At 34.9% G+C, this 12,466-nt stretch overlaps 1 protein-coding gene across 17 annotated transcripts in view; it reads right to left on the reverse strand.

Annotated features, from left to right (window-relative positions):
* PCDH11X (protocadherin 11 X-linked) overlaps positions 1–12,466 on the reverse strand; it is a 490,740-nt gene that overhangs the window by 160,652 nt on the left and 317,622 nt on the right. Inside the window, exons 6-7 of one of the 17 annotated variants that reach the window (XR_014572100.1) lie at positions 12,107–12,206; positions 7,112–7,248 (exon numbers count right to left, since the gene is read on the reverse strand). The exons of 14 other annotated variants lie outside the window; for them this stretch is intronic. The gene's annotated coding sequence lies outside the window, so the exon portion shown is untranslated. Of the gene's footprint in view, positions 1–7,111; positions 7,249–12,106; positions 12,207–12,466 lie in introns of those variants that run through there. 2 more of the 17 variants (XR_014572101.1, XR_014572099.1) reach the window with 2 other exon arrangements.

Here is a 12,466-nt window from a genome sequence, read left to right on the forward strand (position 1 = left end):
AAAGATTTAGTTAATAGTATATTTTTATTATGGAAAGCTATATTTAAAAATCTAGTATCTGAGAAGTAGAAATACATTATTATTACTTTCTTTAATACATGTTACTGCTTTTTTGTTTGTTTGTTTTGTTTTTTAATGCCTAATCTTTTAACATTCTTCTTCAAGTAATTTGCTTTCAGGATTCCTTTCCAAGTACTTACTCAACATTTATGAACAAATCTTAAGTATTCCTTCATGAAGAGAAATGAATATGATTCTCACTTAACCTGAAGCATAGCAAGAACAGGTGATTATGTGTGATCTAAGACCAAAACCTTCTGTAGACTTCCAGTTCCTTAGCATGGCAATAGGCGTACATAAAAACCTTACTGAAGTATATACTGTTTACAGATTCTGAACTCACATATGATAATAAAGAAGAAAACCTTTCTTTTGATCAATACTGGGGAGTGGGCATTCATCTAAGAAGTATAATGACATTCTTGTGATTGTTCTCATTAGACAAAGGACTCAGAGTGGTGACCACACAGTTTTGGTTAAAAAGGTCCTTCATTTCTTCCAGAGCCGCTCATTTTCATACATAGCATAGAGCCCTGTAGATCCCATAAAAGTCCTAACATTGAGGAGCTGACCCAAGCGGACTGCCTTTTTGTTTGTTTGTTTTAAATTAAGATGAATAAAGTCCATCATCCACCAAAATATTTGAAATATGCACAGGTCAAATTTTGCTAAATTAAGCCATTTTCTTCAAGGATGCAGATGCTCAGCATAGAATGTCATTCGAGTAAGTACACCTGTGCTATCACAAAAAAGGTAAATTATATTAAAAAAGAAGAATCATAGAGCCTCCCCAATAAGAAAGGTGATCATAACACTGAGAACTTAAAAGACCACTGCTTTACTTTTCAGTTCCCAGCTGAGCAGACTCCTGCTGTACTTCTTTTCATTGCAGCTTGTTAGTATCCTGGTTAAACAGGAAATTAATTTGAACTATGACAACAGCACATATAACAGTGCTGTTATAATTTCAGTCACTATAATTTCAGTCAAACAAAAGTGTTGAATCCTGAGAAGACAATGCTCAGAATGAGGGGCATCAAATATATTCAGTGCATAACCTCACATGAATAGTCAGATAATTTTGCTTGAATGAGAAACGAACACTGAAAAACAATACTGGATCTACGTAGTGATTGGATTAAATAGCACAATCAAAGCATTGGAAGCATTCACTTCATTGATTCAAGGCCCTTACGGCCACAGGCAATCAGAATATACATGGGTAGTAGAGAGAGAGATGCAGAACATCAATTCCACAAGTCACTGCACAGAAGAGGCCACTGAATGTACTCAATGTCCAATAACCAACTCTAATGTTACAATGAAAATACTCCAAAAAATGTCATGAGATGTCAAACTATGGTTTTTCAGAGGAAGATGGGGAAGAGACCACAGAAATCAAGCTAAAAAGTGGGTCCAGGCTCATGTTGTGCAAAGTGATACTTGGAGCTTACATTTGAGCGAACACAAATTCTTACCCTGGGAGGGATACTGATATGACTGCATATGGGTGTAACTTGGCTTTCCAAAGTATTGAAAAGAAACTTTTTGGCAAGTCAGACTAGTATCTGAGCAAGAAAAGAGTTATTTGACATAATTCAGTACTAATTCTCCATTAATTACTATTGTATTAGCAATCAAATCACACCTAAGAGTTTTGCAATGTGAAAGACCACTCACACAGTGATTGTAACAATACATTTCCACACATAAAAGCCTCAAGTACATGGTGAAACCAAGGCAGAAGAATAAACAGCATCAACGTTAACTACACAAAGAAAAATTTGTTCTGAATAAAACAAAGCAACAAGATAGGGTGACATAAACTCCATTGTGAGCAATAAGATAGATGAGCTATCATGACAGATAGAGACCTGATTTTCTAAGAAGACTGGCTGCTCTTACTCTGTGCTCTCACTAAAAGCAAAGAGCAGAATTTACTGTCCTGATAAATTTAGCTAATTAGCTCAACCTTCAAAATTCAGAAAAGACTTTATCAAATGCAATCCAAATTATTCCTGTGTCCTGTATCAGATGAAATGTGAACTAATGCAGGATATTTTAACACTGCCTACTACTTACTGAAAGCATGCACATCTGAGTTAATAGCAATATAGGAAAAGTAAACAGTCAGTCCCTCCTAAAAACAAAACAATAACAACAACAACAAAAACATCATAAATTACATTCAAGGTCAATGATGTTTGAATTGTCTGAAATCTGAATTTTTCACAGGAACTGTGGAAAATTACTGGTGGTTTATTTTAATACTTTGAATGTCAGCATTTCCTAGACTGCTAGAATGACAGCTGTACAGAAGGAAATGTATTTATGTCTGTAGTCTCAGAGGAGTTACTGTGATAAGGGTAAAGGCATGCAGCAGTAAATTTCAGTTGTACCTTAAGTATTCAGCTGACTCATCACAGTATATTCTCTTATTACAAGGGGGAATAAACCACCATGAGCAGAAGGAAACAGTTGAAATACACAACATCCTGGGACATGCTTAATGAAAGCTCCAGCTCTCAGACTGAAAAGCAGAAGGCTGCCTCTAGACTTAAATAAGAAGCAATTGGCGAAGAAGCAGGAAAACTTATGCCAATTATTGTAAGAATTTCGGTCCCAGACATGAAGATTCAGCTTTAAGATGCATACTAAATGGGTATTAGCTAAAGACATGACTGCTGTGTTTTTGTGTGTACACACACATGTAAATCTATGTACATGTGTATATACATAACGTACCAGTGGAGTCTGTTTAAAATGCAAATTTCACAATATTGTTAAAACTCTAACAGAGTCTAGTTCTCTTCTTTCAGTGACTGAAGAATGAGATAATCAAATTAACTATGCTATGTGTAGCTATAAATGCATATATAAATAGATCTGATTTGCATGAAATATTCCTGCCTTCCAACATACTATGGCAAAAATAAACAAAAGTGACTTTACAGAACGGTCTGTCTGAAAAATACATAGTTTAGGGTTTTTCTGGGGAGGAGAGAGGTTGGTTCATCTTGTTGTTGTTGTTGGTGGTGGTGGTTTTCTTGCTTCTCTATAAATCTACAAACAAATCTGGTGAATACAGTTTGGCAACAGTAAGCTATTATAAAAGAGCAAATGAAATGAAGAGAAAAATAGTATTTCTTGCCCTAGGCATGAAACAGTGCCCTTGAATTATGTGTTACAATCAATTCCTAAGCTTACACTATAGATAGCATCTTTCCGTGATGTCTCATCAAGCATATTAGATCTGACCAGTGAAATACTGTAAGTTAGCTGGAATTGATGGAAATATTAATGCACTTGCTTTACCAAGCCTACACTGCCTGAAGTAACCCCTTTTAACTCCTTTTGAGACCAATAGCTAGTTTACTTTAAGCAGGGATTTCTGGCCCATGGACAACAAAATTTAACAAAATCTGTTTGGATTTACAGTTAAGAAAATTAGTATTCTACAATACTACAATTTAATGCTCTAATTATAATCTGGACTGGTAAGAATGTTGCTTTTGCTTATTAGACAACACAGTAATTCCAGTGTTTCTGGAAAAGAATCCTAGCACAGATACAAATCAGCATTTGACAGAGTGAAAACTTAATGGGCAGCTGCTGTTTGGCATCCTGTGATAAGTCATCACAGAATTAAAAAAATCTATAAACCTACATGAATCAACTTAAAAGTTCGATTTGAACTTCATTTATTTGTAGGTGGAAATAAGCTTTGTTTAAGAACTAAATCCTCACTGCTAATGTCACTATGCCACAGTTATTTATGTTTTAATAAATATTCATTCAAAACACTGCAAATTAGAAGATCAGAGATTCAGGCTTAACACAGGGACTTCAATTTTTTACCTTTCTTCTTTTTCAAAATGGAGTGTTTAAAGCTACATTCCCCTATACAGAAAACCAAAATCTGTCCTTGTGAGGTGGATGAGAATAGCAAGTGGCTGACATTTAGAAAAAAATAGGTCAAAATTTATTTAAGAACCTAAATACTGCAATTTCATTTGTACATCTAATTTCATGCACTTTCTTGTATATACCTTGACTTTCATTTACTTGGATGTCAGAGTTCCCACTGATAAAACACAGCTGTATCACTGCTACTCAACCAATTTGGGACGTCTAAATTGTGTTACAGGATGATCTTTTATACTAAGCAACTCTCTTCTTTGGACATGCATATTGTGTTGCTGTCATTTAAGGACATGAGAATGGTAACATCTACCTGCGGAATAGAATAAGCCATATTTATATTAGCAATTTCTTTGAAAGTATATTGTGATAATAAAGGATTTGCAAGAAATTCATAGTTAATTTAGGTGGATCCAAACTAAACAAGTCATAAAAGATCATGCTTCAATTTGATTGAGTTAAAAAATATAAAGGGATAATGGTTAATCTACACCCTATGTTTTTATGCACCTTGCCTCTAGGTAAAGTTAAAGCAGTTCTAGGAATAAAGTAAATTAAATCCTAGTGCATCAAAGATGCACAGAAAGAGCAGTTTGGTTTTTGCTTTGCTATTCAGATTATCTCCCAGGGACTCTTTCCCTCATGGATCAAAGTGTGGCTGTTTGCTCAGAGCACTGACATGCAAAAAAATTTCTCAGGATACATTTACACCATAGATAGGCAGAATGCAGGCTCTGTGCTCTTCAGAATGAATAGACTCCGCTCCTTCCCAGAGCACAGAGCAGATCTACCATCTATACCTGCCCAACCATATAAGACGGCAAAACTTTCCTTAACGCTCTGCTACAATACTTGAAACCAAGGGCAGCAAAACCAGCGGCGTTTTGTTTTGTTTTGTTTTTTTCCCAGACAAACTGAATGTGAGAGACTGAGATTTAGGCAGTCCTTAGAACTGAGCAGAGAATGACAATGAAAGGTTGTGTTTGCAGAGACACTGGGGTGTCTGAGATTACTGCACTGGTGATCTTGGTCAGAAACCTATAGATCCTTCTCAAGGGAAACTGTCCTATCACCACAGCCATACAGTCACAATCTCTTTTAATTTCTTGCTGAAAGTAATAAATAGGACTTCATATATACTATCATGTGGTATACATCACTGAGCAGTATCACTAATTGTTTATGTTACAACGAGTGCTGATTACAAACATGCCAGAATCTACCCTGCATAACTACATCTGAAGAAGGCTTTAATGCAGAACAACACAATTTCTTTTTATGGAATGTATTGGCAGTGCCTCAGACCTAGTCAAGCACAGAGCAAACAAGCAGCCTGTAATTTGCTGATGCAGTAATGAGGCAACCAGAAAGATCCTTACAGATTAGCAAGCAATCAGGGAGAGTTTCACTGTATGCTATCTGCTTCACTGCTGGCAAACGTGGAAAAATAACAAACATGGTGGTTCACGCTTCTCTTACTACAGTAAGCTTTTTAATCAAAACTGGGGAAACATATCATGCAAAATGCTAAAACACAGGACAGTATTTTAAAATGCCTCAATCCCGATTAGCGAATTGAACACTACACCTGTTAATAAGTATATAGTAGATAGACATTCAGTTGCATACCTAAATGCAGATTCATAGCACACATAGCTGCTGAAAAATATGAACACAAAGGTGAGAGATAGTAAAAACAGACGAGGTTGATTTCTGATGTCTGTGCTTTATTTATAAGGCTGGAATGGCTATGGGACAGTTTTGTTCACCTGTCAGGGACTGTGCAGAATTCACCACCATTTCTGTGTTTTAGCATACTAGGTTTATTCATTTTATTTCCCTGCATGTATATTTTTAGGGATAAAAGAAAATTTTGGACTATCTGTGTTTGAAGAACATTATTCAAACACTAAATGAGGAAGTTCTGTTGCAATGTACCACTTAAGTAAGGTAGGAGAAACTACTATACCAGGCTTTTAACTTTCAGTAACCAGGTTTGTGACACTGATCTTTACATTATTAGACCCAATGTTTGCATGGAACAGCACAAAAAGATGTTTCTATTCATTGTTCTCCCTAAAAATGAAAAATCAAATTCTAAAGGAAACATACTTAGAGAAGCCAAATCTGCATTGTTATTCCACCTAACCTCAAGAAGCCAAAGAAGTTCATATATCAGGCTTTTCTGTGCTCAACATAAACAGATTTCAAAGCCCAAAATGATTTAAGTACTCAAATTGATAGATGCCTTTATGACCTAGCCTGTACAAACATGTCAAGAAATGGAATTTTGTCTGTAGTTTCCCTGTACAAACTAGAGAAAAAGGACTCAGACAACAGTAGAGTTATTGGAAAATCAGAAATCTGTATCTCAACGCACTTTTATGCTTCCCAAACCAAATTAAAATTTTTGTAAATCAAGTTTTTGAAAACATTTTGCATAAACATAATGAACATAAAATGAAGGTACATGTCAATTAAGCTAAAACATTTGTTCAGTGTTCTAATTGAAAAAGAAAAAAAAGCTAATTTACACAATAGATTTTAAATTCATTTACAGAGCAAAACCAGGAAACTTCTACCTCTTCAATTTCAAACTCCTCAGAAGTTTGAAAAAAACTTTTTAAAAACGTTTATTCAATCTTGATATATTCCTCTGGGAAAACACTTGGGATGCAAACATATCAAATTTATTCACTGAGATTTCCACACCATAGGAGTGTATCATATTCAGAATATGCAGTGTGGGTCCACCATTCCCAAGCTGTCAAACATCCAAACCTCCAAAGCACAGCAAGTAGATACTCAGCAATTTGGATATGCTCAAGGCCTGTGGGATTTATTGTGAAAGCACAGATTACCACACAGCTCTTACAGAGCTGATCCAATAATTTTATTGGTCATTGCTATAAGAACCAGTGTTTCTGAGCATGCCTGGATCATTATCAGGGCCTGCCACATGTTGGGCAGCTCAATGAGATAAGTATTTAGGGACAAATAAATTCAGCACCTCTGTGGAAAATGGGAAGATGAGTATGCAGTAACTCAAAGCAGTTTGTAAAAACATGATTACGTGACATGATCTGAAAACACACAAAACTGTTGTTAGAATTTGCTGATTATTACTTACATGGTCACCTGATATTCTTCTTATACAAGAGGGCCTATTCCTGACGCTTACTTTTAGATATGCAAAAATTCAAGCACAGAAAATAGAAACATTCCTTCCATATCTTAGGTTAAGTTGTTGACCATGATGTGTCTTGTCTAGAAAGTGGAAATGATCAAATTATTTGCAGTTATCAGATGAATTTTAAAAGACAAAAAGTTACATTATTTCCTTCTAAAATAAAAATGAATTAGTTAACAGTATTAGGAGCTCACTGAAAGGAAACATAATGACCAACCCTGGCCTTTCTCCTACTCACCTTTGAGAAATCACTTCTAGATGGGACAATACATTTTAAAATATGAAAGTGATGGGCTCATAAAAATATTGGTACAGATTCCATTGAAGACAATATCTGTGATTTCATAGACTGAAGCCTATGCTGAATTAGACTCATAATAAGATGCTAAGGAGGCTTTAGGGAATACACGCCTGCCAAATGTAGACGTTCATCTTGCAAGTCTTTCATAGCACGAGACTCAGTGTACCTGTAAAGACTGTTTCCAAGTTCTGCAAAACTATAAAGTATAACATCTAAATTATTTTGTTCAAGAAAATTAAATTTCAAATACAAACATGCAAAATCAATGACTTAAGGATGCCATTGGAGCTTTAATTTGTTCATTGTCATACGTAAACCATAAAGTTATCTTTAATTAGAACATGATCACATCTGACCTTTCTCCCAGGACTCAAAGCTCATTTACAAGGTAGAAGTGCTCAATAAATAAGGAACTTTTCAGTATTTTGTTCTTGCTTAATATGAAGAAGCATACTGTGTTTCTGTATACTTTTCAAATTTTTTCTCATACTACTGATGAATACTTAATTATTAATCTTCTTAATAATTTTTATACACAGACCATTAGTGTAGCTTAGTGATTCATAGCTACTAATTACTTTATTATTGCAATAGTAATAGTAATTTTTTTTTCAGTATACTTTTTTGATTTATCTGGAGAAAAGACAGCTTTTAAGGGGACTGTAGGCAGTTCTCTTATGCAATGTAAACGTACAACCATTCTCCTGCCATGCCTTCTTCTTCTATGGCAGACAATAAGTAAACACAAGATCCCCTAGATCCTTCTGTCCACAGTGTCACTGTACCTGGAACGTCATACCACGAACCTGATTCATACTCATGCTTTCCAAGACAGAACAATATGGGATTGTATTATAATAAATACACATAATAGGACTGATAGCTTCACTGAAACTGTATTTCTAATACTTTATAATTTTTCATTGAATAATTTTGTAATTCAATTTCTCTTTCTGCAATTTCCTAGTTTTTAAAGCAACTTTCATCTCATTCTTATCACCAAAACAATTACAAATTCCAAACCCTTTCATTTGCTACATTAAACTTATGCTCAGTGACCCAACCAAATAACTGACAGCAATAGCTTCTTCCCCTCTGTAAGAAACAGAAATGGACCGAAATACAACATTCACTTCACCTCAGTTTCCTTATGATTAGGAACAATGAGACTCAACATCCTCTGAATATATTTTCCCTAGGTTCCTTCAATTCTTGTCCCCTTCAGACAAGTGCCTTTCACATCAAAAGATTGTTTAAATGCCCTACAATGTGTAGATACAGTTGCAGAAATTATCTTTACTCAAAAACACTGAGTATCCTACTCAGCTAGCCATGATTAAGATGCATTCCAGCTTCACCTTACTCTGTCCCACAACACTCTGCTACTGGGGCCACTTTTTCTAGTGAATCTCCTTAAGTTGCTGAATTCAGAGGAATTCTAGCAGATAAGCCAAGAATAATGTTAGATTCATGTGAAAAATGACCTTTTTGATAAATATTGTTAATATCTTGCATAGAGTTGATATATATTCTCATTAACTTGAGACAGACAGATTGGTAATAAAACCTTCTGACTTCTATCCTGAAGTCAGAGAAATGCAAAACTGTCTTCATTTTTTTCTGCCATTAAAAAAATCTGAGGAGAACAGCAGAAAGAAAATCTGTGTGATAGAGGTTAAAACTAATCCTGTAAAAGTCAAGATAATTTTAGGTTCTGAATTGCAGAAGTATCTGATTAGGCATTATTGTTTCCTATAGTATGGAGAACAATAGAACTGTGATCACTGTAAATAAATATTTTGCTTTGCATGTTCCTTAAAAGCGGGAAATCAACTGCCAGGCTTACTTTTCCCCTCTGAATTGTGAAATGATCTGTATGGGTTCAAAGCTTCTAACAATCAAAGACAAAAATGCAGAGATGACTGCCAATTTCCCATGCCTGTTACTAAGCAAATATTTTATGACAAAACAGAAAATAATCAAGGCAGTTGTAAGGAATAAGGAAACATGTTTAATAACATGGTAAAAGAACAGAATATAAAGCATATCCGAAAATTCACACCCCTACATATATTTTGAATTTCCCAGTTGAAGTCTCTACAAGATTATCTTCCTGTAACTGAATTAAGCGAGAGACAGTCACAGCCTGTTTCTTTGTATGGAGCTACACTGAAGTTGATGGGATAAACAGGCGCGGTCTGGGGGTGGCTATATATACTTGAGCTTTGAGTCAAGTTGACTCTAGATGATTACTGATGTTAAGAATAAATATTTTTGTTAGTTAAAATGTAGCACGCATTCCCCATTCCCACTGGAAATGTCTTCATATTTCAACATTTCTGCCAATGTACTGATGAAATACAGTTCTTCTAATACCTTCTGCTTATGAGGCCAGAGCAAGCCAGTGTGTCATTGTCACAAACACACACAACGGTCCTTTAAATAATTGATGAAAGAAGCTGAAGGGAATGTTTGGACATTACCTTTGGTGGCCAAATTGAAGTATTAAAAAAGCTTTCTATCTGAATTCCAAAAAAAAAAAAAAGGAGGGGGGGAAGGGGGATTTTTACAGTGTGTCATGAGATTTAGGAATCAGGAAAAAAATATTAAAAAACTATTTGAACTTCATAGACTCCAACACAGAGGACCAATGATACCTAAGAGTCTAAATCTCCCAATTTCCAGACAATACTTTCATACTAGCAGCAATGCAAGTGCATTCATCCCAGGAGAGGGGTAGTAAGCCCCTGCAGGGTATCTAAATTTAAAAAATAAACCAAAGCAAAACAATAGAATTAACCAATTCAAGTTTTCTCTCTTTCTCTTTTGAAAATAAAATAAATAATAATTATTTTAAAAAATGGTCATGAGGTATATACAATCTTATTCAAGAATAGCTTTCACTATCCACCCAGTGTTTATCTCCCATTAACAAGCTGTCAGGTAAATTAAATTTAACCATAGTACTAGAACAATAATTTCCCATCATCTAACAGAATACTAATATAAAAAACAATGAGCAGACCCAGTGCTATGAGAATAGCAGAAACTTTCAAATTACAAATCACTTCAAGGAAGAGGACAAGGATGGAGTCAAATATTTCCCAGCTTGAGAGACTGGGATGCAAAATAGCTTGGGAGTTGTACAGCACTTGGTTAATTATAACAGGAGGAAGAAATGACATTTTTGTTTTGTTTTGTTTAAATACTGTCTGAGCTTTTATTATATGTAAATGTAGAAAATGTTATTGTCTTTCTCCTGATTTCAATTTTCTTAAGCATTTCTAAAAAAAAAAAATCAACATGCTGTAAGCAAAACTTTAATGGATGTGTTAATACAAATTATACAGATGGGTAAGCTAAGGATTTATTAGAAACTCCAACTGTTAAATTTCCTTTGAAGTGTACAGATTCAGTACATCCACACTATAAACCCAGAGGTGAAGTGATAAATTTTGTAAATTGAAAACATAAGACACACTGAGCTCCCAGTTATTTAAATGGCAGCTCCAGGGATTTAGGGCAGAAATTGATTAGTTTATGAAAGAAAGTTAGATGACATGGTTACTTAGTATAATAGGGAATCTGACTGTGCTCTCGTCACAGGTTTCTGCTCTGTCATAGCTGAAACTCACACCTGGTATAAATACCAGTGTATATAAGTGAGGTAGTGTAATAGCAGAGAACTGTCCAGAACCCTTAAAACTCAACTTTCTCTTTCCAGTATAAACTGTCTTTGCTTTTAATTGTTGTTATAGCTTTTACTCTACCAAAACTTTGAGTTCTCCTTGAGGTCTAGAATCAGATGCATTGTTGATCATAAATAGAAAACATGAAAGAATAATTATTAATGTAATTATCAAACTTATCATGAATGTAAAAAACAAACCAACAAACAAAAACCGTCTTCAATAAAACCTACTTTAAAAGATTAAAGCTTCCCAAGAAACCCAGAGACATTTTTGTGTTTTGATCTGAAAAGGAATGTAAAATAATACCAACAACAGCAAATCACAACTTACATGAACAACTCATTGTCCCTAAAGAGAAGGAAATAGAGAGAAGGCGGCACACAAAGCTCTGCCCCTCAAAGTCCTGAAATCTAGGACAAAACCATTTAGAGGTACCTGCATATGCATTTGACTTTGCATATACACTGACTTTACCGCTGTAGCCTGTGCTCAACAGACATGAGTGTTGTGTTTTGTGGCTTATGAGGACTGCGAGTTGATGGCTGTCTTCTGTTTCTAGCCAAAAAGCTTCCAAGGGGTTACAAGAAGAAGGAAAGAAATGTCAGGAAAAGTAAAGTTTTGAGGATGAAAAATGAAAGCCGATTGCAGAAGATAGAGGGGAGGGAGTAAGAAGAGGACTGACCCTGAAAAAGAAAACTAACAAACAAAAACTATTACCATAGGCCAAAAGTAGAGTAAGCTGTGACATGAAGCTACTGGAGAAAAGTAGAAGAAACAGGAGAAAATTTAAAGGGGGTGCGGTGGGGTGGGGGGGTAGAAGAAAGGGACAGGGCAGGAAAAAGGGAATAAGAGAATAAAACGCTAACAAACTAATTGCTTATATTTATTTTTCTTGCAATCTTAGCTATCAAAATATTCACAAAAAACAAGTTTGGACCTCACCTACTTAAGGATGTCAGACTCCAGTAGATTTGGAATCCTCTGTTTGACTAAATAATCAAAGCTTCCATATTTTTCAATGGTTCCTGCTTTTCCAACATACCTAATATTAACAAAGACATTGACTGATTAAAGCATAATGCCAGGTCATTATTTCTGATAGTACAGGATTTAAAAAAATTGCATCTAGAGAATAAGAAACTATTTATAAGCAATTAATGTCATATTTTACATTAAGTATTGTATTAAATCAAACTGCATGAATATGGAATGCATTATATTTTCCCATCACTTCTGAAATTCCTTAATAGGTAATTTCTGTGAAAGAGTCATTTCAATCATTACTTATTAAATAATATTCAC

The sequence above is a fragment of the Anser anser genome (genome assembly GCF_964211835.1).
Source record: "Anser anser genome assembly, chromosome: 13".
NCBI classification, from domain to species: Eukaryota; Metazoa; Chordata; class Aves; order Anseriformes; family Anatidae; genus Anser; species Anser anser.